Source organism: Opisthocomus hoazin, chromosome 10, assembly GCF_030867145.1.
Source record: "Opisthocomus hoazin isolate bOpiHoa1 chromosome 10, bOpiHoa1.hap1, whole genome shotgun sequence".
NCBI lineage: Eukaryota > Metazoa > Chordata > Aves > Opisthocomiformes > Opisthocomidae > Opisthocomus > Opisthocomus hoazin.
In genome coordinates this window covers 23,858,136-23,885,428 of record NC_134423.1, presented here as the reverse complement: position 1 = coordinate 23,885,428, position 27,293 = coordinate 23,858,136, and the positions used below count along the sequence as shown (strand labels likewise).

At 59.9% G+C, this 27,293-nt stretch overlaps 1 long non-coding RNA gene across 1 annotated transcript; it reads left to right on the top strand.

Moving 5' to 3' along the window:
* LOC142362587 (uncharacterized) lies at positions 1-23,165 on the top strand. Its single transcript, XR_012765176.1, has 2 exons — positions 1-300; positions 21,196-23,165. It is a non-coding gene; the product is annotated as an uncharacterized LOC142362587 (long non-coding RNA).
* The last annotated feature ends 4,128 nt before the right edge of the window (positions 23,166-27,293 follow it).

The window sequence follows — 27,293 nt, the reverse complement described above, 5'->3', positions numbered from 1 at the left end:
CACACCCCCAGCCCCCCCCCGCCCCCGCCCGCACTTGGCACCGTTTAGCTGCCTGCCTGCAAACTTAACAACCCCGGTTCTTGGTATAAGCACTCAAATTACCCTTCTTTCTACGCATAAACACGGCCCGGGGTGTGCGGCTGCTCCCGGGCGCGGGGTCCCCCCGGCGCAGCCCGGCTCCCCCGCACCGGCCCCGGCCCCGCACCGGCCGGAGGAAGTTTCTGCTGCGGGACAAAACGAGCCGGATCCAGCAACACCTCCCCCCCCCCCCGCCGGGGCTCCCCCCGGGCCAGCGCTCAGGTAAGGGAACCCAGCCCCCCCCTCCCCATTTGCTTTTGGGGGGCTGCCTCTGCTGCAGGGCGCGGTGTGCCGTCGGGTTTTGGGGGGTGATGGGGAGGGGTGGGGGGTGTCTCTCTTCGGGATGTCCCACAAAACCACGCTGATGCGGAGCCCCGGGCCGGCCTCCCCCAGGGGTGCGACCCCTGCCCGGGTCGGGGTGCGGGGGACACGCTGCGTGGAGGGGGAAAGCCTGGGGAGGAGGGGGCTTCCCTCTGCCCGGCCGGCCTTTCTCCGCCCCCCTCGGGAGGGGAACACCCACCCGGGAGCGGGTCGGGGGGGACCCCGGGGGCCGGCACCCCCGGGAACCGGCACCCCTGGGCCCGCTGCCCGCCGTGGTGCGATGAGCGGGGCCAGAGGGGGCCGTAGGGTGCCCGGCGGGGGGCTGGCTGGTGCCCCGACTAGATCCCTTCCCAGTACCTGCGGCTGGGCAGCGCTGGGATAAACTGGTCGGGGCAGGGCGGGTCCGCGGGGCACAAACTGGCAGATTTGGATTTTCGCCTGATTGTATTTTTTCCAGCTGAAGGAGAGGAAATAAACCTCCCCCCCCCTCCCCCGCGGTTAAAATAGAGATAAGGGACTGGGAAGGGGGGCAAGATTCGGGATAAGGGGGGAGAAAAAAAGGGGGGGGATAAGGGGCTGCTTGGGGGCGGGGAAGGGGGCTAGAGGGGGGGGGGAGGCGGGAGGGGTGCCCCAAACCCTCCCAGGCGCTGGGCCGGGGACAGGGGTGGGGTCGCGCCCCGCGTCCGCCGTGTCACAACGCGCCGCGCCGGCACGCACATCGCGACAGACAGGACACGCGTCCTATGTCTGTCTATATATATAATATATTAAAAATACAAAAATATAAATAATATATAAATAATAAATATTATTTTATATAATATAATATAATATATAATAAATATAATTTATTATATAAATAATATATAAAAGATAAGAAATATAGATATGTAAAAATACGTATGTATATGTCGCGGCGCCTATGTAGCACCGCGTCTCGCCACCGGCGTGACCATCCCCGGGGGTCTCCCGCTGCCCCGACCCCCCTTGGGGGGGGGCGGTTCTGCCGTGCCGTGACTCTGCCGAGGGTGCGTGGGGGTCGCCGCATCCCCGCGCACGCGTGGACACCCCCCCCCCCGCTCCCCAAAACCCGAGCCTGCGGTCCCACAGGCCTGTTTGGAAACAGCGGGGTGGGCGCAGCTGGGGGCGGTGGGAGAGGTTTCGTCATTATTTATTTATTAACTTATTAACGGCGTTATTATTGTTATTATTATTGCTATTTTTGGTAGCTATTTAAAAAAACCCACACCGGTGCCTCCAATGTCCGTCCCAGCCGTGGGCCCACACGCGTGAGCGCACAGACGGCTGCTGCTCCCCCTTGGACACCCCTCACCCCCCCACCCCCCCCCCAGGAACCGAGCCCCGAGCCCCTCCGGGCCGCCCACTAGCGGCTCCGCTCCCGCCGGGGCCCACGCGTGATGCCGGCGGGCCCACGGCTGTCACGAGTTGCCGGGGTCTCAGCGGCTGGGCCGGCGTCGGGGCCCTCGGAAGGAGGGAGGAGGATTTTTTCACCCGGGTGGTGGGAAATCAGACCCCCACCCCCCCAAACCCCCCCGCGCGTGGGAACAGCCAGGTTTTGGAGCTGGGCATGGGGAAGGCGGGATGGAGTGGGGGGGAAGGGGGGGTGGAGGGTGGAAAAGGAGGGATGGAGGTGGAAAAGGAGGGATGGAGGAGGAGCAGAGGAGTTGGAGGGGGAATGGAGGGGTGGAAGGGGGAAGGAAGGATGGAGAGATGGAGGGGGAGAAGGAAGGATAGAGGAAAGGAAGGATGGAGAGGGAGAAGGAGGGATGGAGAGTAGAAAAGGAGAGATGGAGGATAGAAAAGGAGGGATGGAGGCGGGATAAAGACGGATGGAGGGGGAGAAGGAAGAATGGAGAGTGGAAAAGGAGGGATGGAGGGTGGAGAAGGAGGGATGGAGGGGAGGAGGGGGTGGGGGGAAGGGTGCCGCACCCCCGATTGGCTGCAGAAGCACAAAATCCGGCGCTGGGTTTGAGGGGAGGGGGGCGCGGGTGGGCCGGGGGCTGCTGGGTGGGCAGAGGTGGGCGCTGGGGTGGCTCGCAGGGCCCCCCCCTCACCCCCCTCCCCAGGCAGCCATTTTGTGGCAGTGCCTGCCGTGGTGCCAGGGCCCGGCTGCGAGCCCCGCTCCCCTGGGCCCGGCGGGGCGGTGAGGGGTGCAGGGCGGGGGGGAGGGGGCTCCATGGCACGGTGAGAGACGTATTACCTCGCCCGCCACGCTTGCCCATTGACAGAGATAAACATGCAAATGAGCCGCTTTGCATCTCATTAGCATACAGGCAGATTGGCGGGGGGAGGGGCCACCTGTGTGCGCACTGCAGCGCGCTTCAATGCAACACCCAAACAGCCATGGCCGGGGCCCCCCGTGCCCCCCCCGCCGGGTACCCGGCTCGCAGGGCACAAGAAATAACGCCCCACCCGCGGGCAGCGCTGTTTTGGGGTTATTTCTGCGTTTTCACCTATTTGTCTATTCTTTCATCTTGTGCGGGGCGTGGGGGGGGGGCCCTCACTGTGCAGCCACCGCCTTTAGTTGCGTGGGGTGGGTGGACGGGTCACGGAGGGCGAGAAAGCCGGTGGGTTTGGGGAGGGGAGGTGCGGGGGGAGCGCGGCCCGGGGTGGGGAGGTCCCCGCGGCTCCCGGGAATGGGTGTCGGCAGGGGTGCAGCCCGCGGGGGGGGGGGTTCTGTGTGTGTGGGGTGTGGGATCTGCGTGTGTCCCCGCACACGCTTGTGAGCCCCCGCGTGGGGTGTGTCCGCACACAGCGGCTGCTCGCGCACAGCGGGGGTGAGCACCGCACCCACGGCCGGGGGGATGCGGGCAAGGCCGGCGCCCACGCCGGCAGCTGAGGCGGGGGGACCCTCCCCGGCGCGGCGAGAGGGGGCCCTGCCGCCCCCCCCCCCGTGTTTTCGTTGAAGGGGCGACAGTTCCCCCGTCCCCGCGAGAAAGGCGGGCGAAGCAGCCCGCAACGGGCCGCGGGGCGAGGAAAACGCACCGAGGGGGGATCCACCTTCCGCGGGTGGGCGGGGGGCACTTCGCGGGCACCTTCCGCCCCCCAGCCCCCGCCTCAAAATCCCCCCACGGGCGCGGGGAGAGGCGGGGAGCGCCCGGGCGGCCGCGGTGCCGGGCTGGGTGCGGGGACCCCGGCGTCCCCCGCAGCGGCCACTCCGCAATCCCGCGGGGGGAACGAACCCCAGCCCCACCGAGGGGCACTCAGCAAGGACCCCCAACCTCCCCGTGCCCCCCCCGGGCCGGCACGGTCCAGTCCTGCAGCTCCCGGAGCCGCGGGTCCCTGCTCTTGCCGAGAAACCGGCTTTTCCGTCTCACAAATAAACCCCATTTTTATTCTTGCAAAGAAGCACAGTTTTTATTCCTGCAAATAAACACTTATTTTTTTTTCCTTCTCTACAAATAAGCCTGATTTTTATTCTAGCAAAGAAAGCCGCTTTTCTCCGCCTCGACCGTTGGTTTCTGGTGGGGAAGGAGAGAACGGGGAGAGAGCGCCGGGGCCGGACCCCCTTATTTTGGGGAGGGGGAAACCCAAACCCCGGCGGGCGTTGAGAAATCGACCCGTGCCCCTTCGCCTCCGTGTCCCGCAGCGGCGGAGACCAACGCGCCGGCGGATTTGGTTTCCCAAACAAATTTTCAAAGCTCTCTTGTATATTTTTTCTGTATTTCTGCGGGAAAGCGAAAATTCACGGAGCAGCCCCGTAATGAAATCTTTCCGCTGAAATTTCCCCCAAAATCCTGTTAATAGATTATTATTATAAATAATGTCGTCTTTTTTTCTCAGCGACTCAGTACGCAATAGGAAATTAGAAATATCGTTGGGTTTGTTGGGGTTTTTTTCCAGTGTGTTTGGTTTTTTGTTTTTGGTGGGGTTTTTTTTGTTTGTTTGTTTTTGTTTTCTTTAAATGTACCTGAAATATAATTTTCTAAGGCTTGGGCAGCCCCGCAGAACAGCGCGCTGGGTAAAATTCGAAGGTTTTGCCTTTTAAAACGACAAAAAGGTTGGGTGAAGGCTGCGGGAGAAAGCACCGTGGCACGGACGATGCCGAGCCGGGATGAATCTGTCCGCCGTGTGCCGCTGACGGCGATCACCCTTCCAATCCCAGTCTCGGGCGAGAAAATCCAGAGAGTCGGAAAAAGCGATTTTTGGAGACCCCGAGCACTGTGCCCGCTTCCCGGCGGGATCGGGACGGCGGGGACAGCCCCGGGCTGCGGGGCAAAGTTTGCAGAGCCCGGCGGAACTCCCGCAAGGGCGGTGCGGGGGGCAGGAGCCGGTCTCGGTGCCCGGGTGCGGGGCTGGTATCCCCCTGTGCCGCCGGCCCCGCTCACAGCCCGCACCCGGCGCGGCTCCGGCGCTGGGGCCAGCCGAGGGCGAGGAGGAGGAGGAGGAAGCAGCGGTTAACGAAAGAGGGATGTATTTCTGGCAGCAGGGCCGGCTTTTTGTCGCCGGGGCCGGGCAGAGCCACCCTGGGGCTTTGCCACCCCGCTTCGCCGTCGGGGCGCGGCGGGACGTCCGCACCGTCCCCAGCAGCGGGAGCGGCCCCGCACGCCGGCGAGAGCGGCGGAGGCTGGCCGAGCCGCTCGATATTCGTTAAAACAACCCATTTCTGTCCCCTGTACGCGGTTCTCCCGCGCAGGCGGGTGCGTTGGCTTCGGGGGGGGGGGTCCGGACCCGCTGCCAACCCGCGGCCCGGCCCCGAGGCTCGGCGACCCCCGAGGGCGTTGATCCCGGCCCGGTAGCGCGGGGAAAAGGGGGAGAGGGGCAGGACGAGGCCCACCCGAGGAGGGAATTGCCCCCGGGAGTGGCGGGACGCGGCCGGGGGACGCGCGGGGACCCGCAGAGCCGCGCCCCGACGGCGGCCCCGCCACTGTCCAGGGTCCTGAAACCGCCCGGCTCCCGCCCTGTCCGCGGAGTCGCCGACGGGGAGGGTGCGGGACGGGACCCCGCGGGTGCGGGAGGGAGAGGGACCCCGCCGGTTGCGGGATGGGAGCCGGGCATCCCGCCGGGGAGCCGGTGGCTCGGATGACGGCGAGACGGGGCGGCAGCTGTAGAGCCAGCGAGCGGCCCCGACGGCGCGTTTCCATGCACTATTCTTCCCCGATTTACTGCTTGTCACCGGCAGCTCAATGGGGGTCCGTGTGTGTGTGTGTGTCCCCCTTCCGGGACCTTCGCTCTCCTCCCGCCGGCCCCGGGGCCGCGCAGAGCCGCCCCCCTCCCCCCCCCTTCCCCCGTCGCGGCTGCGGGGAAGTTCAAGAAGTTGTCTGGCCCCGCTCCCTGCGAGCAGAGCCAGCCCAAACACCAGCGCCTGCCCCGGAATATTTCACCGTCGGGCAGAGGGAAGGGAGGGGGGGAGAAAGGGAGGGGGGGAGACAGCTTAACGCCCCCCGCCCCAGCCCCTCGGGCCCTAATCTCCCCTCCATCGCTCCAACTGCCCGCGATGCGGCGGGGGAGGCCGGGCCGCAATTAGCCATAGAGCCGCTCGCCTCGCGAACAGAGGGGCTCGGATTATTGCAAATTCATTTCTATTTTCCAGGCCAGCGCCTGTATTCTCCGTTAGCATAAGAATGGAGCCAGGCCCTGTGAACTCCTCCGACCTACTGACCCCTCTCCCCAGAAATGAATAGCAGCACTTTCCGTCCCCCGTTCCCCCCCGTCCCCCCCCCCGCCCCGACTCTCCAGCAGACTCGAGCCGCGGCCTAAATTCCTAATCAGGGTAATTTAATATATCTTAAGCCCCCCGGCTGCTTTATTTTCCCTCCTTTTTCTTTTTTTTTTTTTTTTTTTAAGTTTGTTTTAGGCATTCACCGGCTCTCACCCCGCCGTCAGAGCTCCTCGCTTGACGGGTACAAGGAGCTGTTATGAGCCTACAAGTCCCTTTTTATCTTCTAAATCAGCCGTGCTTGCCCGTAATTAGAGCGGTGTTCCCAGCCTTTGAGGCCTTTCAGGGCCGCCGAACAAAAAACTCGCGGGGGATGAATAATCCCGAAGCGCCAACTCCCCGGCCCGAGCGGAGCGCACGGACAGGGAGCCGCGACGGGTGGGGAAAGCGGGGGGGGGGGGGCACCCACGGGTGTGGAGGGGCGGCCCTACCGTGGCGTTGGGGTTTCGGTGGGGTGGGCGCGACCCCTCGCCTCTTGTTTGGGGCTCTGCTCCTTCCCCCGCTCCATCCCCACGCGTGACCTCGGGGGCAGCGTCACACCCCCCCACCCCAGCCAGGCACCGCCGGCGCCCGGCGCTGCCCCCCCCGGGGTGTCCCCTCCCTCCCCCGGAATCCCCGACGGGGCGGGAGGTGGGGGGGGTGGCGGGGGTTGTCCCGCCGCTCCCCACGCGCGCCTCGAGCCGTCGAGGGGATCCCGCCGGGGCCGGGCCGCTCGTCCCCCATTGGTCAGCTCCGGCTGACGGCGGGCGGCCGAGCCGCGCGGATTGGCTGGCGGGGCGGTGGGGCTCGGCGGCGTCACGGCTGCTCGACGGGGCTCCCGGGCGCGGCTCCGCCGGCCCCCCCCGCCCCCGCCCCCGGTGTTTCGGGGGGATGGCGGGTGCACGCACGCAGAGACGCAGTAAAATAGATGTGGAAACACGGGGAAAGTGGCTTTGGGGTAATTAGCCCGCCTGATGTGGTTGGAGAGTTATCTAATCCAGAGGAGCCTAAAGGCATCATTACAGAGACAATATTTCAGGAAATCCAATTCATTGGAGCAAAAATATGACATTCATTTTGCTGGTTATATTATTACAAATATCCTTCAAAGCCGACATTTCACGCCCCCCCTCCCAAAAAAAAAAAAAAGAAAAAATAAATAAAATAAAATAAAATAAAATAAAATAAAATAAAACGACCAGACTAAAAGCCCCAAAGCTACGGACTGGGAGGAGGAAGAGGAGGGTGAGGAGGATGAGTCTGGCGGCGGAGGGATCGCCCGTTGCCTCCAGGACCCGGGCGCAGTGGGATGGATGGAAAAGGGGTGTGGGGGGGGTTGATGCTGGAGGGACCCCCCGGCTGGGGGGGAGAGGGGGCTGAGGAGGGGTCGCACAGAAACAGCGGCAACGGCCCTCGGCCCCGAACGGCTTCCCGGGGGCTGGAGGAGGCTGCTCCGAGCTCGGCTTGCGCGGGGCTGCGCTCTATTTTCAGCTCCTCCGCGGAGGAATTACGGTGCGAGCGGCTGCGGGCGGCGTGGCAGGGCCGAGAGGTTCCTGTGCGATGCGGGGTAAAACCGCAGACCCCGGCGGGCAGGGCTTCAACCCCCCTGCTTCCCCCCCCCGACCCCCCGGCTGCGTTGCCCGGCGCTCCACTTCCCGGGCACGGCGGGTGCGAGAGCCGCTGGGCTTACTGGGGCTACTGGTGCCCGACGTGGAGCGGCTGGCCGGGAGATGCTCTGCCGGGGTTCTCCTGCCCGGATCGGGCCCTTTCCGCCCCGTTCACCAGGGCTCGGAGCCGGGGAGGGGCCGGGTGTCCGTCCGTCTGTCCCGGGGCCCAGGCTCGCCGGAGCAGCTCTTCCCCAAACCCCCTTCAACGAAATCCGCCCCCGGGAGCGCTCCTCACCTCCCTCTCACCCCTCACCCCGCTGGGCAGCACCCCCCCTCCCCCCGCTTCACGTCGGGGCACGGACACGCGTGGGCCACCCCCCCCTCCCACGCCGCGCTGCTCCCCGCGCGGGTTTATTTGCAAAAATAAAAAAAGACGGGCAAGACGGGGAGGGAAAACGGTGTTTCCCTGCCCTGGACGGCAGGGTCCGCGGGAAACCGCCCCCCCCTCGGCCCCTCGGCCCGGCGTCGCGCCCAGCCCGGCTCCTCCAGCTGCCGCCACGGCCCCGCTCCAGCTCGCAGCCCGGTTGTTTTGTTTAATTAAACTCAATGTCAGTGTTAATTTTCCGCCTGGCCGGGCAGCCCTGCCTCTGCCGGAGCCGCCGTGTTGGTTACAGATGTCAACGCGCCCCGTCGGGGCCGCGCAGAGCCCGTGGGGACGCGTCGCGCCGGCCACGCGTGGCCGCGGGCTGCGGGGCCGGGAGGATTCCCCGTTACCCCCCCCCCCAATTCCGCGACTCAGTCCTGAGTGGGCGAGCAGGGTGGGCAGATGCCGTCGCGATGCATGCCGTGTAAAGGGCTGTCCCCGCGGGTCTCGCGTGGGTTTCCCCGGACACAAGGAGTAACCGGTGAGACCCCCCCCCCCCTCCCCACGGGGTGGGGGCGAGCCTCCGGGAAACCCGCAGGCGCGTTTTGGGAGGGAGCAGAGGGTCCTGCCCGGTTCTTTAGGCGAGGGGTCCCCTCCCGAGGTCCCTCCCTGGCTCTGGGGGTCAGAGATGCTCCGGGGACGAGCAGAGGAACCCCAAACCCACAGCAGCTCCGGGGATGAGCCCCCCCCCCCCCCCCCCGGGCAGGGCAGAGGCTGTACTCCCCCCCCACCTCTCACCCAGTGTCCCGCAGAGCCCCCAGCCCTTCCAGCAGCCAGGCTCCTCTCTGTTCTTAATTTCCCAATAATTTTTCCACACCCTCTCCCAAAACTTTTGGTCCCTGCAGCCCCCCCAGGTGATGGCCAAAGCAGCCCCCCGTGCCAGGCATTCAGCAGGCACAACTGATGCCCCCCGCCCGCTGTGCTGAGGCAGACAGCCAGCGGTGAGCACCCGCTCGCCTTCTCCCTGACCTTCGTGCTCTCATGGTCCCCTCTCCTCTCCCCTAGTCCCCTCTGCCCTCTGCCCAGCTCTGTCCTGCACTATTCCCTCCTCGCCGTGTGCCTCTTGCCCCCTGCCAGCGACCTAGCCCATCTTTCCAAAGTCACATCCACGGCTCACAGCGCTCTTCCTCGCTGGATGTAGCTGCTTCATGACCGTGTAGGCAACGGATTTGTTTTCTCCGTGCTCGACACCGAAATCCTCATTTTAGGGCCAGGTTGAGCAGCGCAGCAAGACCCTTCCGTACCCCTCGCCGTGGTGCCAGGTTTCATCATGCTGGAGCAGCGGTGGATATTGTCCTGTCGCTGCTTCGTCCCTCCTCCCCAGCACTTCTGAGGGCCCACGCTCCTGCCCGCCACAGGGGCTCCGGCACAGACCCTTCTGCGCTGGGAACCCCCCCCCCCCCAGGTTTGTTACGCCACTCTGCCTCCTAACTTTTCACCGGTTATTCATTCCCCAGCTGCTTTTCAAACTTCACTTCTCCGCACCAGGCTCGGCCTTATTTACCAAACAATCAGGTTTATTGCTGTTTCTCCCCAGTCTTTGTCACCATTTCTATCTGTTTTGCCCATTAAACTCAGGACGTTGTGATTTTCCGGACCCCCCGTCGAGCCCTTTTGGGGAAGTTGGCTATCCTCCATTCCTATTTACAAAGACCGATTCACACAGGAGGCTAAACTCTGGCTGCTGAAATAGCCATTTCATATTTAAGTTCTTCTAAAAGCCTTGCCTGAATTCCGCCTTTTCTCCCGACTTCTTTCTGCGCACTCGGCCAAGCTGTTTTGCAACCTTTCCTACCACTGCCTGGGCCGTCAGCGCACCCGGCCCCCCCCCAAATAAAGCTTCTTTGGGGGGAATATCTTGTTATCATGATAGCAGATCATGTTAGCAGTCTCCAGCGCAGGGGGTTCATCCCATTTCCTTCTTCCTCCATTCGCTTCTCCCACGGATGCTGAGCCCCTGGACATCCACCTCTGGGGCTTTTTATTTGCTTGCTGTCAGCAAATCGTTCCAGAAAAATCCCTTTGTCCCGCTTTGTTGGATTGTATTGATGTTGGGGACTTTGCCGCAGAGGGGAGCTGAGGATGGGATTTGGGTGCATGGGGCGGGGGTGTCGCAGCTCTGACACAGGTGCCCAGTATAAACCAGTCACCACATGCCTACCTCGTCCCGGTCGGGGGGGATTTACTCCTACCACCCATCCCTAAAACTCCCCCAAACAGATCCTCCCTCTTTGGGCGCTGCCGGGCTCCAAGCCCCACCGTCGCAGCCCCTTCCCCAAGGCAGGCACCACATCCCAGGAGGCAGAGGATGGGCGCTGGAGGAGCCCGGGGGAGCCGCAAAACCCGTCCCCGAGGAGAGCCACCCCCTCGGCATGTGCCCACCCTCCCGCCTCGGTGGAGGTGCAGGTGTGAAGGCGATGGAAGAGGAAAACGGGCCCTGCCTTATTGAAGCCGCTCGTAAACAAAGCCACTTGAGTGGAGAGGATGCAGAGCCCAACAGCCGCAGGAAACTATAATTACGTTTAAATATTGTTAGCATCATTATCTTTTATCCGCTATCAGATTAAAACAATTATGGCATTTTCAGGAATTGTCCTGGCATTCTCTTGACCGGTGTTATCTGTCAGGCAGGAAATGTGATTTTCGCTTGGAGAGGCGCCAGCCGCCGCACACCCGGTCCCACGGCCCCCGTGACGCTCCGGTCCCGGCAGAAGCCAGCACCTGGGGTGAATTCCCGTTTTATGGAGAGATCCGCGTTCAACCCGTTCCCTGTGGTCGGGCATCGGTCGCTGCTTCATCCCCATCCCCATACTGCTCGGAGTTTCCACCGGCGGGCTCCGGGGTTACCCGGCCTGGTGGTGGCTGGGGGAGGCAGGGGGGACGCCGGCCTGTGCCGTCACCTCTGCCGGTGGCTGTGGCGGCACGCCAGAGCGGGTGGGCTTGGCAAACACGGCTCCGTGCCTGAAAGCCGTGGTGAGCAATTTACCCGAGGAACTCATTTCAGGAGATCTAGTCTAAGTTAATTAAAGATGGCTGGCTGGGGTCATCGCCTTGGCAACAATTAAGGGCAGGAAAGACGCCTCATTAGTAATAGTTTTTAACAAAAACCATAATTTTTCATATCAAGACAATCCCTGTCATACGAGGTGGGGGGCAGAAGGATGCTTGCTTTCTAGCTTCCTCTCTTTCCGCAGCCTGGCGGTGGGTTAGCCGGCAGGGCAGGACTGGGAGATGGGAAAACGGGATTGAAAGGAAAAGCCCCTTTGCGGATGCAGAGGCTGGCGAGGGTCCCGCGGCCGGTGCCCGGGCAGCAGTGCCGCAGCCGGTGGGGAAGGGGCCGTGCGGACAACGGGGGATATTCCTGGAGGGCAGTGGGCGGGATCTGGCTGCTCGGGAAGGGGAGAGGCAGCCAAGAACTGGCTATGGCCGCCGTGCAGGGGCTGCCCGCACACCCCAGCCCCGGGAGCATCGTGCCAGGCTGGCATCCCCCGGCCCCTGGCGATGGGGTGATTCCTCCAGCAGTGCCTTTGGTGTGTAATTTCCCCCCTTGTACTCCAGAAATCCTAACGCCGCTACCTACTAATGTCAGGCTGGGCAGAGTAGCTTTATTTTCCACTTAATTAACTGTCATCTTGTGATTGATCAATTAATGATGGAGCCATCATGGTAATGCTCTGGGAGCCGGTGTGCCGGGGCCAGGCCGAGTCACACGCTTGCCTTCCCACTCCTACCTGCTCCGGCTCCCCGACACGCTCCCCCCGGCACCGGGGCCACGCCGACTCCTCTCCTGACAGCAAAGGACAATGTGACGGATGGAAAATCCCTTGCTCCCAGGAAATTTGGCCGTTTACAGGAAAGCTGCAGGAGGGATTGGGGAGCAGGGACCAGGAGTGATGCTCCTGCACTGACATCCTTGCCTGGTGGCCGGGCGTCGTGGAGACGGCCACTTGTCTGCAGGACACGGCATACACTGCTGCGTTAAGCCTTAGCCCAAGTATTTCTGCTGTTTTCCTCCCTTGCAGTGACATTTTGTTTTGGGAGAAAGGATGAGGCCGATGTTACCCATCGGGGTGATGCTCTTCTCACTGCTGACCCAAGGGGGTCAGGGCTCAGCAGAGGCAGCAGCAGAGCAGCTCTGCTCGTGGCCTCCTCCTCCTCCTCCAAAGTTGCACACATGGCTCAAATGAGAGGGATAAATATAAACTCCATTCAGATATCCATAGAAACAGAGCTGGAGATGGAAGACCCCATGCAGTTTAAACCTTCCTTCTCCTTCCCACATGCTGCTATTTCCAGTGTCATTCCGGAACGTTTCATAAAACCAGTAGAGCTGGGCAGCGACTGGCAGAAATGACCAGTAAGGAGTTACCGGGGAAAATCCCAGCATGGGAGAAACACTCTTTCTGCTGAATAATTTGTCTGTTATCACAAAAAAAAAAAAAAATCAGGGTTGTGTTTGAGGAAGGGTGAGGCGGGGCGTGCCGGCACACACGTGCGCAGCGCGGCTCCGGTGCGGAAGCGGTGTAAGCCCTGTTACTTAATTACTGTTTCCTTTCCGAGCCATGAAAAGTGCTGAGGTACAGATTTGATGTGCTGAAAAGCGTCTGGCGTCTCGTCACACACCAGCCCACCCCCAGCACTCCGCGGCCGGTGAATGCCCCCCCCCCCGCCCCCGGTATACCTGCGCCTACAACATCGCCGCCTCTTTACCCGTCGGTCGGGCCAAACGATAACGCGTTTATCCAGACAGCTCTGCCGGCTGGTTAAAAGGAAAGCGAACCAGTAGGGAAGGGCAGGGCAGGGGCCGCTTCTCGGGGCTGCGTGTGCGGCGCTGCGTCCCCTCTGGCTCCGGATTGAGCTGTTTGTCTCATCGCATCCCTGTGCACACACCCACGCCCAGATGCGTATCTAATCCCGAGTGTAAAGCCGGGAGAAAGCCTTATATAGTCTTACAAACAGAATGCTATTTTTTGAATTAAAGCTTAAAACCATTCATCGGAGATGACACATGCAACACCTTCAAGCCAAAGAATAGGTTTGGAATCAGCTCTGGAAAATATCAATAATCACCAGCGTTTCCTTACATCCCAAACCCAACCCGGCATCATTTCTGCTGTCAATAATGCACACTTACGGGAAGACGTGCGAGGAGGTCTGTGCCTCGAGCCCTGCCTCAGCCTTAGAGGTGAGGTTTCTGCACCTCCCTGGGCTGGGGGAAAGGTTTATTTCCCCTCATCCTCATGGCGAGGAAACTATTTGCTACATTGACCCCCTGGGTGTTTTTTGGGTGAGGAATGGAGCCTTTTCCCCCCCTGCTCGGTGCATGGTGGTGTGATGTGCCCAGGGATGTGGTGGCCATGCGGAGCCTAGAAATCAGCTGTGTTTTGGGTGACAAGGAGTTTTTTGCAGTGTGCCAAGGTGGGGGGCAAAGCGGGGAGTGGGCAGCAAAGCAAATTTCCTCCCCCAGTCATACGGGAGGGAGCAGGGAGCTGGAGAAATTGTGACCGTATTCCGAAAACTAACGGCTGACCATCCTCAGCATCTCCCCGGCTCCTCTCCCCGCTGGCTGCATCCACACCCAGCTGAGGCGGTGGGAGCTCGGCGGGTCCCGGGGGCTTCTGGAGGGCTGACCATGGTGTGGAGGAGGAGGACGAGAGGCCACAGCGGAGGCGGGCTGGCCGCTCGCCCGCACAAAGGGGCCCAGGCTGGTGGTGCCCACCGTGCCCTGACCCCACGCAGGGCAGCCGGGAGGGCACAGCCACATTGTGGCCAGCTCATAAAGATGCTCCGAGACAGAGCTGGAGCCATTTAAAACCAATTAATAAGCTGTAAACTGCCCCGACCCTTGCTGTTCATTAGGCAACCACAAAGAAACTTTATTTTAGAGTTGCAAGTCCTTTTTTTTTTTTTTCCAAAAGAAACTTTTTAAATATGTAATTGGCTCTGGGAACCAGGACCCAAAGGGGTTGCAAAAGCAAGGGAAGCGATTGCCTTAATCAGCCCAAGATCCCTGATTTATTTATGTATTTATTTCGATTTCAAAGCAGCGCTGCTCATCATATCAGGGCCTTTAGAAGCACAATTATTCTCTCGACAGAAGACCTAACCTAGGCTGCGATTATTTGCCTTGCTGAAAGGCGGCGGTTCCCCGTGAGCCGTCCTCCCCACGAACGCGCTCCCACTCCTGCATCTCTCTGAGCGATTTCAGCATCCGAGAAACATCCCCCCCAGCCTTCCCGTAGCCACAGCCTGCCTGAACAGCCAGCCTTTCCGCCGAGCTTCCCAGCTTCAAAGAGCGGGGCGAGCGTTCGTGAAATAATGTTTCTTTATTCCCGTCCTTTGGCTGCTTTTCAAGCGGTGGCTGAGAAACGTGCTCGTGTCCTCGGGGCTTGCGAAAGGCACCCCCGGTCACAGGTGGAATGAGCCGGGCAGTCTCAGCCTTGGGTGGGTTTCGCACCGCGGAGATTTGCTTGTGTTTCAGCCCTGAGAAATGTTTTGTTTCCAGGGTTGTGCCTGGGGCTGGAGAGGGATCGGGGTGGGATTCGGGGACGATGCTCTGCCGGCCTGAGGAAGCAGAGGCTGTTCCAGTGGCGGAAGGGAACAAGTAGAAAGGCAGGGAAAGAGGGAGCTGCTCTTTGGAAAGAAACCTCCTCGCAGCTGCAGTGCGATGCCCAGGCTCAGGGCGATGCCTTGGCCAAGCCTGAGCTCAAGCCCTGCCTGCCCACCCTGCGGACACCCGTCCCCCCGGCGAGCTGCGGCTTGGGGTGGGCAGCGCTGGTATCCGCAAGGTCAAGGGGGCAGCAAATCCGCAGGGCTGGGACCCATCCTGCTGGCTTTTCCCCCACCAGCTGTGAATTTTGCCCCCGTAAAGCGGCAGCAGCCCCGCAGGCATTCCCCGCCCAGGGGAGCTCAGCCGCCCCATCCCCAGCAGGTGCCCGCGGCTGGCAGCGATGCCACGTCCCCGACCCCATCTAAGGGCTCCTCTGCGGCAGCACGAGCCACTCGTGGGCTTGCGAGAAATCCTCACGCGCTGTGTAGCCCCCATCCCCATCCCCACAACGCATATTTGGTGAAGGTTTAATTGGCTGCAATTATTAACTAGCACGGACACTGGAAACCTGCCAGTCAGGAAAATAATGAACCGTTTTAATACAAATACAACCCATAAACAAACGCGGCTGCCAGAGACGTCGTGGCTGCCTGGTGCTGGGAGAGGCAGCGCAGGAGATTTGTGGGGAGACCCAGGGCAGCCCTGTTGTCCCCTCCAGCACTGGGCGAGGGTCCATGTCCCCATGGCCACCCTACATCCCTGCCTTGCCCCAAAGCTCTCCCGTGGGTCTGTAACCCCCCCTCCAAATAGCTGTGCCAGTAACAGAGCGGGGCCCAAACCCACGCAGGTGTAAGAAGATGCAGATTTGGGCTTATTTGGGGTATTTTTGAGGGGGATGCTTGGCAGGGGAGTGGTGGCAGTGGGGCTGTGCATGGGGGAGCGGGTGGGGGGTGCCCGGGGCTGAGCCCTGCCAGGGCATCCTTGCTCCCCGCCTTGCCCTGCATCCCTCCCCGGTCCCACGAGCCCACCCGGGGACCCGGCACATCCGCCCCAGCTTGTGCGGTTGCGGGCACCGGGCACAATCCCACTCTTCCTCGGCAGAGATCTCCTTTGTCTGCCAGCGGGAAAAGTATCTCCCACCACCAGCTCCCCTCAAAAAAGGGTTTTAAGGACATTCAGGCAGACACCCTCCTCTGCCTGCTGCAGGCAGGAGGGTGAGATGCGGCAGCCCCAAGCCATCCCGCCAGCACCGGCATCCCCTGGCAACCTCCGGCACCCCCCGGCACCCCCCCAGCACCCAGGGTGAAAAGACAGGGCCCCCCCAGCCAAAGGCGCCTGTGGGACCGAGACTTAAAATCTTCCGCGCAGGGAAATATTTCTGCCAAGGAAATACTTTTGGTTTATTTTAAAAAGGAACACATTTTTCTATGTTATTTTTTAATTTTCTCGCCTTTTTTTAAATAGTAAAACGGGCTGACGGTTCTTTTAACTTTCAGTAATTTGCGGAAATTAAAAAAAAAAAAATTTGCAACGCGACCCAGATTTTAGTGGCACTCTGGAATTAATGTCTCTGGGCTTTGTTTTATTAATTTTTCTTTTTTGCATGAACTCACTCCCTGAATGGTGAAAAATCTCTCAAATCTGGTTCATGAAAGTGTCTTGAATTGTTTTCCTGAATTTTTAAAATACTTCTGACAAATGAATTTTTGTGTATCAGGATGGAGATTAAAATCTTCCTCTTACACATAGCTAGCAGAAGCATATTTTACTGTTAGAAAATAAAGCAAAATTTTATAAAACAGAGAGATTTAAAATATATAAATTAGTAAAAAGGTGGAATTGGCTCTTTCCTCAGGGTCATGTGTGTAAAAAAGCATTTTTAGGTGTTGTCTGGGCTAAGACTATTGCTGCCTGCCTTCAGAAGTAGCACCTTCCCTTGAATTAAGCACCAAGGTAGTAAAGATATGGTATTTATAAGCCAAAAAATAAAGCAGGCACAATTTATTAAACAGCCACAATCTGACAATAAATAATTTTAATGTCAATCAAAATCGGATTATTGTCACTAAAATTTGGATTGAAATGATAAAAGCCTGAAAGGGAGAATTGAAATCCAAGCCCGGAGACGCTTCCAGTATCTTTGTTCCTCATGATAAATATTTTGGATGAGAGTTTAAACCAGCTAATTCTTAATTTTGGGGGGAAAAGGTTGAGTGGGGTAGACTTTTAAGAAATATAGTAAGAAAATACATTAATGCTCGGGACTGGTGAGAACAGCTTCTTTTTTTGGTGAAAGCGAGAGAAAAAACAATTCTATTTTATTTTGCATTTTAAAAGCTGCTTGGGTTTTAATTTTCTGTTCAGTGTCAGGCAGCAGCGGGAGAGGGATGCTTCCCCCCACCCAGCCGGTATTCACCCTCCTTCCTCCCACCTCAGGAACCTCCAAGCTCAGCCTCCCCAGGACGCACCGGCGGAAGCCACCGGTGCTCCGGGACGGGCGTTCACCGGCACAGCCAAACGCCAAGCGCTGCAGTCCCCGCACCGGCCCCAGCTCCCCCGCCTCCCCCCGGGGCCTCGGGGCGAGGGGCCCCTCCAAAAGCCCTCGCTGAAGTGTTCCCCTTCAGTCCCGGCGGTGTGCGGGGGGGTAGCGTGTGCATCCGGGGAGAAAACAGCCATTTTTGGGGTGCGGGGATGGTTAAAAAAACCCAGTTTCCCTGTCAGGGAGCGGGGCATGTTGGACATCCGAGGCCAAGGACACGGCTCCAGGAGGAAGCATCCTCACCGCCTAAATTTTAACTCTGAAATGAGGACGAGAAGGATGCTGGGGTGTAGCGGGGTGCTGGCGGGGCTGCTGGCCTCTGCTCGATTCCCTCGGGGGGCTGAGACCCTCGGTGAGGGAGAAGGGTCCCCTTCTCGACAGCCCCCCGGCTCCCTTCGGCACCCGCCCGGGCAGCGGCTCTGCCCCGGCACCGCGCTGCGGCCACCCCTGGTTTGAGGCCGTAACCCGCGAGCAGTCACCGGGGCAGCCAAGGCGGAAACCCTCGCTGCGTCTCTAGGGCGGCGTTTTTATTCCGCCTCCCAATGATGATGTTCCTCCTTGAGACAGAGCTCCCAGTGATTTTTACAAGGATTTAGGGGGGTGACATAAATAAATATACCTACATATATATTTAAATGTGTGTATGTGCATATGGAATTAACACCCAATATTGGCTTAAAACCCACGGCAGCAGACCACGCACGAGTGGAGGTGTGGGCTGGGAGTGGGATGTCTAAGTTTGTCCCCGGAGCAGCTGATGGATGGACGAGGAGGAACCGGCGGGGGCCGGGCGGTTTTAATCAGCACCCGCGCGTGTGTGCGACAATTGTTGGGTGAAGCAGGGGACCTAACACCGGCATCCTCGATTTGTTATAAATCACGCCCGTAAAAACAAAGGCGGGGGGGGAAATTAAAAATCCCTGGCATGGTGGTGCTTTTAGTGCCAACTCAATCTCCAAGCTGGAACAAAGCTTTGCCAGCCCTGGAATAAATGAAGCTGCACCTAATGGCTCTTATCCCTTCCTCGCTGCCTCCGATCAGGCAGCGTTCGGGTTTTAATGATGCCGATGTGATAGGAAGCAGCGTCTGGGCCTGATGCTGTTTAGTACTGGTAAAGGTAGCCCCACCGGGTGGGGTGGAGGTCCCGGGGGACTCGAGGCGGGGAGGGGAGGCTGGTCCCCGGGTCCCCGCTCGGCCGTGGCTTTGCCGATGCCCCGCAGCCGCCGGGCTCCTCGCTCTGCTCAATTGCACAGCGCGCAAATGGAATCGCTCTCCTCGCTGTGTTTGTGGCCACGGGAGTGGAAGAATTACATTGGGCTGAAAATAGTATTTACTTTTACTGATTGAAAAATAGATGTTGGGGAAAAAAAAAATAAAAAAAAAATTGCAAAAGCAGGAATTGAAACTATAATTACAACAAACCGTATGTAAACTCCCAGGTAAACACTGATTATACTGTGTCATTTCAGCCAGACTTTATTAGCGAGGGAAGAAGCGAATCTTCTTTCTCTCTCCGCCTGCGGCGGATGCAGTACGCAGGATCCCACCGCCTGCCATTTGCAGAGCACTTTTCACCCTAAAAAATCTCGTGTTTATGGCCTGATCCTGCACAGCTCTCACCAGCTCAGTTTCCTGGGCTGAGCTGTGCCGTTACCCTCACGTGGGTGCAGAATGGGGCTGCTGGGGTGCTGCTGTGGGTGCAGGGCTGGGCCATCCCGGGGCACCTCCTCGCCTTTGGGGAGAGGCTGGGAAGTGGCTGGAGGGGCTGGGGGCGATCAGAAACTTGGGCTGCAGGACGCAGTCTGCTCGCTCCTGCAGTGCCGTCTCCCTGCGACGGGATGGGATGGGGTGGGATGGGGTGGGGTGGGATGGGGTGCCCCAGCTGCAGCATCCCTTTTCCTGCAGACAGCTCATGGGCCCAGCTGCGGGAGGACAAGGCTGGCCAGATCCATCCTTGGGGAACGGCTGGATCGAGCGGGTGACTACAGGTGCCACCTGTACAACCCCGGCCGCAACCTCACCATGCCCCTCGTGTGCCTCCCGCATGCCCCCAGCAATGGAGCCAGACCCCCTTTATCGGGGAGCCGCGTGCCCAGATCCCAGCACCCCCAATGAAGGAGGGGAGCGGGGTTGGTACGCTGTTCCCGGACGCCTGGGTTACACAGCGTCCTCCTGCTCGCTGGCCTGGCACATGGTCCCGCAGAGCCTCGGGGGTCTCTCCTCCCTGCCAGGTCTGGTGGAGACGGAGCAATGGCATCGCACTGGTGACATGTCGGTCCCCACCGTCCTTGTGCCCCTCTCAGGACACTCAGGAGGAGACCGCAGCATCCCCTCCTCTGCCATGCGGTGCAGGGGCCACCTGGCAGATGAATGTTTGGGGTGCTCTTGCTGCCGTTTCCTTGGGCGGGGGGTGTATGGGGGGAGATGGGAGCGGCGGGGGAGAAGGAACCCACGGGCGGCGTGGGCAACGCCGGTACCGCGGACACAACGGGGCTGCGGGGCCCGCAGCCGTCCCGCTTTGCCATAGTGGCACCCTGTGGCAAAACGCATTACTACAGCTGGCAGGGGCTTTGCAGGGGGACACAGGGCCGGGGGGGGACCCCCGCCCCCGGGGCTCGCAGCCCCACGGGGACACGCACCCCCCACGCAGCCAGCGATGGGATGCCGAGGGCTGAGTGGCGGGTTGTCCCCGTCGCCGTGACATCCCAGTCCCCCGCCGTGGGTGCCACCCATCCCCGTGGGGTGAGCCGGGATGCCCACCCAGCCTGGTCATCCCCCGGGCCGGTGCTGGGGTGCTGGGCAGCTCGCCGGCCGCCGCACGCTCGCTTGCTTGGGGCTCGCTGGTGGCATCCATGGGGCTGCGCGGCGGCATGGAGCGTTGGTTTTCTCACTCCCGGAGCAGACCCGGAGCGACGCAGCGAGCTCTTTGTCTGCCCGCGCGCCTGCCTGTCACGGCTCCCGGCGTTTCCCAGCCACCTCGCACGGCGCACAGCCACGTTGGCAGGAGCTGTCTTGGAATTTTAATGCGGCTGATGAACGCGCTGTGATGCGACCGCGGAGCCAGCCATACCCCTTCCCCAGCCTCGCCTTTTCACAGAATCACAGAATGACAGAGTGGTCGGGGTTGGAAGGGACCTTTGTGGGTCATCTGGTCCAACCCTCCTGCCGAAGTAGGGTCACCTACAGCAGGCTGCAGAGGACCTTGTCCAGACGGGTCTTGAATATCCCCAGAGAGGGAGACTCCACAACCTCCCTGGGCAGCCTGTTCCAGGGCTCCGTCACCCTCAGAGGGAAGAAGTTCTTCCTCATGTTCAGACGGAACTTCCTCTGCTTCAGTTTGTGCCCATTGCCCCTTGTCCTGTCGCTGGGCGCTACTGAAAAGAGTCTGGCCCCATCCTCCTGACACCCACCCTGCAGATATTTATAAGCATTTATAAGGTCCCCTCTCAGCCTTCTTTTCTTCAGGCTGAACAAGCCCAGCTCCCTCAGCCTCTCCTAGTAGCAGAGATGCTCCAGTCCCTTGAAGACTTCTTTTGGGGGAAGAAATAAGCAAACCCAACCAGGAACCACGACGGCACATCACCCCGTCCCAAATTGAGCTGGGGAATGAACGGGATGGAGCCGGAGGCATGAGGTGATCCCAATGGGAGAGATCCCAATGCCGGACCGGCCTCAGCCCAGTGAGCTGTGGGGTGTAATGCAGACGCCTTTGCCATCCCGGCCCAGGGGTGGCAGAGCTGGTTTTGGGACTGACACAGTGACGTGTCAACGGATGTGGCACCGGGTGAACCAGCAAGGAGTTGCGGGAAGGGTCACGTCTCTCTCTGGGAAGAAGAGTGAGTGATGGAAAACTCCAGGCAGGAGGGAAACGGTGAAGGAGAGAGAGTGGAGAGGCAGGGGAAAGCTGCGGGGAGGAGGCGATGGGTGAGCAGATAGCCCTGCCGCCCAGGAGAGGACGAGGGGGAGTTATTGACACAGAGGACATGTTGCTAAAAATTAAATCTGTCCCTTCCTCAGGCGGTGTTGACAGAAGAGGATGGGCAGGAGATATCAACGGCAGGCACACGTGTCCCGGGAGAGGGTGAGGCACCGGCAGAGATGGAGCAAGAAATGAGGCCGTGTGCGAGTGCTCTGCCCAGGACGGCTGCAGGAGAGAAACTCAAACCCTCTCTGGAAAGTGGGGGGCACCTGCAGGCTGGGGCCACCCCGTGAAGCACCGGGGAGGATCCGGCGTCCATCAGGGCCTGGCAGAAGCCCCGGCGGCGCTGGGGAAGGGGCAGCACTGTGCGAGAGGCTGGGGGAGACCCCACACCCCCTGTGCATGGAACTCTGATATGGAGAGGGTGCAGGAGGAAACCTCCCCTGAATGGCAGCGGCTCTGGGTCAGACCTTGGCTGCGGCCAAAAAGGAGATGGGGGAGAAGAGACACCCAGTTCCTTGGCAGCGGGGTGGGGGCTCGTGCCTCTGGTCTTGGCGCGGGGATGCTCCCACCTCCATCGGCCTTCCCTGTGCTACCAATTCCCACTCAGGCAGCCAAGCCAAGTGGAGCGGAGCCGGGAGCAGGAGCGGAGGGATGGGAGGAGGGAGGCAGCGGCCGTGATGACCATGAGCACAGCCTGGGCGTCCCGGTGCTGTTCACGTGCCGGTGTCCGGGAGCATGGTGGCACAGTGTTTCTCCTTACGACGGAGGATGCTAGCAGGGGCAGAGCAGAGCAAGGGGGCAGAGGTCAGGAGGGACCACCCGGGACCCATCACGCTGCTGGGATGTGCCCACGGGTAGAGGTGGACACGTGAAGGAGACAACCAGACACCCAGGGAACATGATTTCTCCAGCAATGGCCTGAAGGTTGAATACATGAAGGAAAGGTGGTTTGGGCTCAGGTGGGAGAGAAAACCCATTTCTGGAGCCCCTCCTGCAGTGGGAGATGACTTCAGAGGGGTCATGGATGTCTGAGCTGGCCGAGGGTTTGGCTGGTAGAGGTTAAGCTGACATTTCTAACTTGATTGCAACCAAGCCAGCTCTGCTGGGGATGGTTGCAATGTTTATTAATGGTGGTGAAGCAAGGGACCAGCAGATTTTTAGACCCTTGCAAGCATAAGGAGGAAGAACAGGCCATTTTCAAGATGCTGGCCATGGACCATGAATGTACTACTTCACTCTGGGGCTTCCCAGATGTCAGCCATGTCCTGAAAAATAAATGATGAAGAAAGAGATAGCAAACCCTGATGCAAGCAAGGCAGCACAAGCTCCCTCTCTTCCTTAGGGATGCTCTCGCTAAAGGTGTGATTGACTCCGCTTTGGGGAGCCGTGAGGCGAACCCCAAATGCAGAGCACATGCCACTTGACTGGGGTCTCTGATTTCGCCTCCAGACCAGAGAACCCCCCAGTTTCTGTGGCTGCCGGGCGCAGACCCCTGGTCCCACCATGGCAGCCCTTTGTCCAGAGCAGGTTTCCTTTGGGAAGGAAGTTTCACTCCCTTACACACCTTCCTTCCCTGCTTTTCTTTGGGTTTGTGTCCCCCCTCCAGCCCCTTCAGCATCCCTTTACTCTATTAATATCCTTCGACTCTCCTCATACCTGCAGACAATCTGGTCCCCAACCACCTCCACCTCCCCCCCTCCTCAAAAGCTTCCCTCAGCTGTCTTTAAGTCGTAGCTGAAATCTGCGGTATGTAGGAGGAGAAATTCAGTCTGACAGCAGTTTAAAACACCGCACTACTTGGCAGATTTAAATGCTATTTTAAATATAAGCTATGACACAACGGACAAAAATAGCATTGAAAATACCCTGTCATGTTCCATATTGCGAGGAATAGAGAAGCAGACCAGGCTAGAAAGGAGCAGAGAGAGGGGCCAGATGGAGAGGAGAGGTTATTTTGTTTGTTTTAAAGAAATTGGTTGAATGTATTTTGTATGTGGCTGGGTAAATGTGTTCTATGAAGCACAGAGCCAAAAAAATAAATAAATAAACATTCTCATGAAAAATCTACATATTTCATTCCATGTGGGATGTGCTGGCAAATAATTGGTGAGAGGATATATTTGTTACCAGGTTGTTTTGGTGATGCTCAACACCAGCAGCCACCAGCTATTGGAAACAGCTTGGTCCCCTCTGAGCCTTTCCCTCCCCTTCATTTATCTACAATTTAATAGGAATTTGCTGTCCTCGAGAAAAAGAAAAAAACACCTTAAAACAGCTAAAATTGACGGTTTCTTGTGGCTCCTGGCTCGGCAACCCCATGGTGTGCGGGCCTGTGACCAGGCACTGTAGGAGCTGAAGTATCACAGCGCTGGGCTGGGGGTGTCCCTGCAGGGTCAGTCCACGGGTCTGGGGAGAGATGGAGGGATGAGGGATGGAGGGATGGAGGGATGCGGGCTGAGCCACCGCTGGTTTCCCAAAGCGCAGGGGTATATGGCTGGAAGATCCCAGGAGCTTGGCTGACCTCACAGCATGGTTGCCCTCCCGGTGTGGGTGTGAAGCACCTGGAGCATCTGGGTCCCCAGATCGCGGGGCTGCGGGGAGAGGTTTCTTCTTCATTGTCCTCCCTGAATACAAGCACTGCTCCAAGCTGCTCTCCCCTCCCCTCATCTTCCTTCCCACCCCTCCAAACACACCGATGTACAGGGCTGGACAAACATCCGTCCCCTCCTCGGGTTTGTCTCGGAGAAGCGGGTGTTGCCTCCTTCCAATCCCCCCAATATAACCAGCAGTAAATCTGGTGCGAGATGGCTGACCTGAGGACGGCCCGAGAGATTTGGGGGAGAGGTCAGAGCGTGAGCAAGCCTCGGGCTGCAGCACCATGTGTTGCCCTGGAAAGCCCTGGAGATAAGGCCTGGTGCTCCCCACCGGGCTGTCCCTGCCTGGGGACAGGCACAGGGGTCGGCACCCACGCCACAGCAGTGCCAGGTGCCAGCTGTACTCCCCAAAATGGGATAGAGTGTGGGGTTCACTCCCAGTGCGGGATCCCAGCGGCTCTGCCTCTGGCTGCCTGATTGCAATAGCAATTGCCCCTGCTTGTGCTCAGGTAAGGATTTGGTCCCTGACAAGCACCCGGTGGCATCAGTTATCTGGGTAGCCGAGTTCCCGGTGCCCTGCAACCCCTCCGGCAGGACTCTGGGGCTCCCCAAGCCTCCTCCCCCTGCTGCCAGTCCACTGCAGAGGCAGAAACCAGGGCCAGAGACCTGGAGCGAAACATTTTTGCTATCACCTTCAGTAGGGTCTTTTTTATTTTAAACCCAGCACATTATTATGATAGAAACACACAATTTAAAGGGTTTAACAAAACAGTTCAGTGAAGCCAGATCAGCACTAGAAACCGCAGCCTGAGGTCTTTCAACCCCTTACAAATCACCATGACCTGGGAAAGTGTGCCCTTGGTTTTCCCAGCTGACATCTCGGGCAGATCTCTCTGACGGTCCAGTGACGATGGCAAAGAGTGTTTATTAGGAGAGAACACAGCCCCTGAAGCTGTGCCCCCCATCTCGCCTCCTCATCCCCAGCTGTCAGCCCCAGCCAGGGCCTCATGGGTCCCCTGTGCCCACTCGTGGGACCCCCATGGACAGCAGCTCCGTGGGCACTGCGGCAGTGCGACCTTGAGCGCTGCTTGGAGTCGGGAAGAGCATCGCCGCTCCCAGCGCCAGGCAGAGAAGAAAGCCTGCAAAGCTCCCAACACACCACCGCGACCTTCTCTGGCTCCAGGCTAAGGCAGCCGGCAGAGAAGGGCATCCACACCGCCACATCTTAATAAAGATTTTAAAGATTGCCCCAGCTGTTGCCCTGCCTGACCAGCTGTTGCAGAGGCAGATGCGCAGCGGTTTCAGCAAGGAGCCTGGCTCCGGACACTAGCACGAAGCGGGATGTACTCACACCGCACCTCTCGGCCCTTGTACACCTTGCAAAGGGGAGCGTGTGCCATTCTCAACACCTCCCTGCGGGCACAGAATCCCAGAGCTAGAGGGAAATGGGAGGATCCTCGCTGAGAGGTGAAGCAAAACCTCCTGGTAGGGCCAAGAGAGACTTTGCTGCGATGCAGCCTAAGCGGCATCACTGCTGCCAGGGCTGGCGCTGGGCGCTCCACTCACCGGGTGATTTTCATGCCCCATTCAGAGAAGCAGAACCACCACTCCATGAAAGCGGCCTTTTTGTGCTTGCATTCTATTTTAGATGAAAATAAAAGCATTTCTGTGCCTTTTGATCTGCCTCACTTCCTCACTGACACTTTCAGGATGCTCACAAGCATTTGGGCTTGGTGGGTCCCCATAGCTCAGCAGGGTCCCTGGGGAACTGCAGCCACGCAGGTACAACCAGCAGCAGAGAAGCGAAGCGAGGATGGGACACGTCCCCAGCCCCTCTCAGCCCTTCCCCAGGCTGCTTCGCCCTCCGAAAAATCATCCCCTGCTGCATTATGAGCCTCGGGGCACGGAGCTGCTGATGCTCAGGTACACAGCCGGCACAGCTTGGGGGTACGCCGGGCTCCTGCCCACCTGCGGCAGGTATTGCTGGGCTGAAGCCGCTCGCCGGAGCGGTGGCATTGCAGCCCTGCCTCCTCTCACCGCCCTGCCCAGCTGCGATGGCAGCTCAGCTCCCTCCCTCGCTCTTTGTTAACCACTGAATTCATCTGACAACTCAAAGAGAGAGAGAGACGGGAGAGACCCCGCGGCCTGCCGTGGCCGGCGCGGTTCCCCCGCTCCCCCTCTGCCCTCATTTGCAATGCTTGAGTGGGGATTTCTCTATTTACTAAGCTAACAATGTGGGTTCCCAGGGCCTGGGCTGATGATGACATCCCGGCGCTGGTGGGTGGTGGGGCCGGGGGGGCGGCGAGGGCTGGGGGGGGATTGCATAATGCCGAGGCAGGCGTGGGAAACCACAGCATCTGCGAGAAAAGTCTCTGCCAGCCGCTTTGAGCGTGGCTCAAAGGGCTCCTGGGGAAGCCACGGGGCCGAGGGAGCCCCGGGGACCCAGTGGCAAGGGAGGAGGCTCAGACCCACCTCCCACGACCCCAGCCCCGCTGCCCCATCCCAGCAGAGCGAGGGGCGGCCAACGGCCCCGACGCCTCCGTCCCCGGAAGGGTTAACGAGGGCCGCCACGGGTCTGCTCATTACAGGGTTAAGGGGGAGATGGCACTTGCAAATCCCTCAATTACCCAGGCCAGAAGGCTGCTCAGGAAGAGCTTTATTAACGGTTGCCGTCTTCATTAACCGCTTCTCCACAGCTGCCTAATTACGGCCGCCATTAGGCTCGCCGGGTCTCCCCACCACTGCCCTGACCCCCCGGCCCTCTGATTAACCTTAATTACACCTCCGTCCCCAGGAACCGGGCGCTCACCTGAGCGGGGCCGCGGCCGGGGGGCTCGAAGGCTGCCTAATTGCGGGCATCCCCGGCAGCGTGGGGAGGGGGCCGGCGGCGGCCGGTGGCCAGCCGCCCGCGGCACGCCAGATGTTCGTCGCTGAAAAGCGGAGGGCTGCCCTCGCACTGAGCTAAGCGGCGGCAATGAGATCGGTAGCAGGGCATTGAGGGAGGCGGTGAAAGGGTTTCCCACCTGAGCTGATGGGGCTCGGCCGGGAGGAGAGCAGGGCTCATCGGCGAGGGAAGGCGAGGGATGAGGGGTAGGAGATGCTGCAAGGGATGAGGGGTAGGAGATGCTGCGGGTGCTGCCGTTCGTCCCCCAGCGCCCACCCCTGCCCGGAGGCTCAGCACCTTTCTGGGTGTCCCCCTCCAGCCTTGTTCCTCTCCTTCGGTCAGGCTGTGGGATGTCACCCAGGCTGGATACAGCACGCGGGGACATCCATCCCCGTATGGTGCATGCCCACCCTCGGTATTTCATGCACCTCCACAGGCGCTATGGAGGGTGGCAAGGACCCCGCTGCCCTCCAGCTCTGCTCTCTCCACTGTTGGCCCAGCACGGAGGTGCCGGGACAGCCCCAGGCTGACGTACTGCCCCGGCCTCCTTCCACAAAGAGGATGCTGCTGCTTTTCTTCTCTCCTTCACCGAACAGGGCGAAGCACGGCTCCTCGGGCGCGGGGAAAATGGAGGCGTTTTCTCCCTCCTCCGCACCGCGAGATGCCCCCACCACCTCCTTCCCCCTCCTCGCCACACACCTCCCTTTTGGGAGGA